The sequence below is a fragment of the Numida meleagris genome, chromosome 3 (genome assembly GCF_002078875.1).
Source record: "Numida meleagris isolate 19003 breed g44 Domestic line chromosome 3, NumMel1.0, whole genome shotgun sequence".
Classification (NCBI taxonomy): Eukaryota; Metazoa; Chordata; class Aves; order Galliformes; family Numididae; genus Numida; species Numida meleagris.
In genome coordinates, this window is record NC_034411.1 from 32,824,172 (window position 1) to 32,827,067 (window position 2,896).

The 2,896-nt window shown below is 38.3% G+C and overlaps 1 long non-coding RNA gene across 1 annotated transcript; it reads right to left on the reverse strand.

Annotated features, from left to right (window-relative positions):
• On the reverse strand, nucleotides 532-2,497 carry LOC110395314. Its single transcript, XR_002436330.1, has 3 exons — nucleotides 2,386-2,497; nucleotides 1,133-1,261; nucleotides 532-633 (listed from the first exon to the last, which is right to left on the reverse strand). It is a non-coding gene; the product is annotated as an uncharacterized LOC110395314 (long non-coding RNA).

The window sequence follows — 2,896 nt, forward strand, 5'->3', positions numbered from 1 at the left end:
TATTTTCAAGGCAATCCTATAAAACTGGATATTGGCCTAAGGTGTCCCTATCCCTTCTTCAGATGTATGTTGAAAGCAGTATTCTCTAAGGTAAATACTGGAGCAGAGTCTGCTTTAGTCTGAAATTATTCTAATGCTGTAGACCTGAGAGAAGTCACTGTCTATTTCACATATCCTCCAAAAGATACTTTAAAAAGAAACAAAACTAACAAAAGGAGTTTCTTATTTTGTTTGCATGAAAACTTCAATTGTTTTAATTCACCACTGTATAGATTGATGTACAAACAAAGGTTACATGATCAGCCAAGGCTTGGAGCCTACACAAAGTCATTACTACTATATGTATAAGATCTCAAAAATGTCTTGTATGCTATATTTGTATGATTATCCAGTAACTTAGTGTTCTGCTATACTGGAGCTTAATCAGAAGATCAGTCAATTGGCTATATGATAATATAAACAAACAAAAACAGTAACTGGCACTGGCTAGAGAATTAAAAAAATAAGTTTATTTAATTCCCTTAACACGGCAGTTATCTTCTCTGAATTTTCTGCGATCATAACTTGAGTAGGGAGAAAAACTCTCAATTCGAAATTCAGAAAATGTATGTTCATGCCACATTGAGCTGATTACTGGCAGAAAAAAAAAAAAAAACAAAAGGAAATAACAATGTGAAACTTAAACATCAATTTTCTTTTTATCTTATGATAAGTATGCATTAAAACACAAATGTCATATTGATTAATCCTGAATATATTTACCCCAATTAAAGGTTGATTATGTGCTACATTCTATATACATTTGGAGTTTGAAATAGTATTTATATCAAAACATAGCATTTGAATCCTTCCTTCATACATAAGATGCTATAAATAATTTTCCAAATTAAAAAAAAACAACTTTCATAGTTAGTAGCTGTAATTTTATTAAACAATGCATATTAATCAGTTAGAGAACTGGGTATGCCTTATAAAGTAGTTTTGTTTTCTCTTTTGTCATCTGAATTTGTGCACTAGTTAGATTAATAAAATTGAATACATGGTCAACATGCAGACATTTGGTGAGTAATTTATTTGGGGGAAGGGACATGGTTTTGTTGTAATTAAGCAATTTATGGTGGTAATGCCATACCTCTAACCATCAACAGCGATGCAGCACTGGTCCATAGGTATGTGAAGGAGACACTCAGCTCCTTATGCTGCATTTGTATAACTTCAGACTGAATATTAATCAATCTCTGTGATTATGGGCACCACTGATCTACAGAAAAGGAGACTGGCAATAAAGCAACTGTACAGAGATGTATGCTCCCCTAAATGATTAACACTCAGAGTGGGCCAAAGAAGATGAACAACTGAAGAGGCTTTCATGAACCTGTGATGGAAAGTCTTACAGTATGGGGCAGCTGAGTCCCTGCAAGAAAATGAGCCGAGCAGATTACAGCTATGATTTGGATTAAGCACAAGAACTGTTTAATCAAAACTAGGAAATGGTTGTTTCTTACAAAGCAACTTGAAGATACTGAAGAAAAGCCAAACCACCATCTAGACTGATTTTAATGGAAAGCAGATGATGGTTTTAAGGAGACTGTATAGAAATTAAAATATTGTGAATGAAGAGACCTGTAAGAGGAAGCCATCAGTCTCAAACAGCGGTACACAAACCTGCTTGTGAATACTGTAGCAAACAACACACACCACTGCAGTTGCTACTTTTTGGAAGAAGATATACGAAGCACAATGGATTTTATCATGTTGCAGGAGGTTGCAGGTACCAACGGAATACGAATAGACAGCAAGGACAAAGAGGATGACTAGAAAGCCATTAGCTCAGAGCTGTTCTTCATTGCAGTAATGGCCAAAGTAGCAACAGAAGATGAATGAACTGTCAGCCCGAAAACAAATGGAACACTTTTTAATTTTAAGTTGGACACAGGTGCTCAAGCCAAGGTGGTACTCAGGACAATAATATTAGCCCTGCAAAAGAGAGCCAGAGGCAAAATAATAACAAGTAAAGCTAAGGTTAAAAGTACTGAATGTATATCTGTTGGGGTTGCCTGGGTATTAAACATAAAGTAAAATGGAAAAGATACATGAATTACAGCAGTACCTTAGAATGAATGCATATCTTTTAGAGCATGCCGCACTGGGTTCCCAACAGAAGGGTGCAAACGCTAGAAGGACAAGGGACCAGTGGAATTATGTTTCAGCCATCATTCAGAGGAATGCAGGAATGAAGGCATGAACTTAGATGCGTGAACAATCCAAATACTTTACTACAGCTTCTAACATCCCTTACATGCATTTCCAAGTTCCCTCCTGTAGCTTCCCATCCCCCCACCTGTCAACAGAACACTTAACAAGTCTTCACATCTAGACACTAACTGCCAGTGCAAGTGCTTATCCAATCAGAGCCACAAGGTGCTTCAATTCACATGCTTCTTCTCCAGTCAGGGTCATCATCATGAGGGGATTATACGCCCCGTTTGACTTCTGCTCTTGTCTCCTGGAGACAGCCTTTGTTCTCAGTGTTCTTCTTCCACACCCTGTCAAACTTGTTTTTCAGCCTCTATTCTGAACGTTGTCTTGAACCCCCAGAGAGGAGAAATGCAGATCTAAGTTGGAAAGATCTAATCACTCTATAGTCCCAGTGAATGTTTCTTTCAGTCCACCTGTAGAACTGTTGTGTCACAGCCCAAACAGATGATTGAGCACCTGGTGAAGGGGGGGGGGGGGGGGCTGGCCCAGGAAGCTCAGGTGCAAGCTATTCATCCTACGTGACCAGAAGCTCATTTAAGGGCTAGTCGCCAAAAGGAGAGTGTCTTCTGGATGAAGGTTGCTTCTTGAGAAGGTGTGTTCTATAGCTAGAGACTGTCAGCATCAGTTGGGTGAGTCA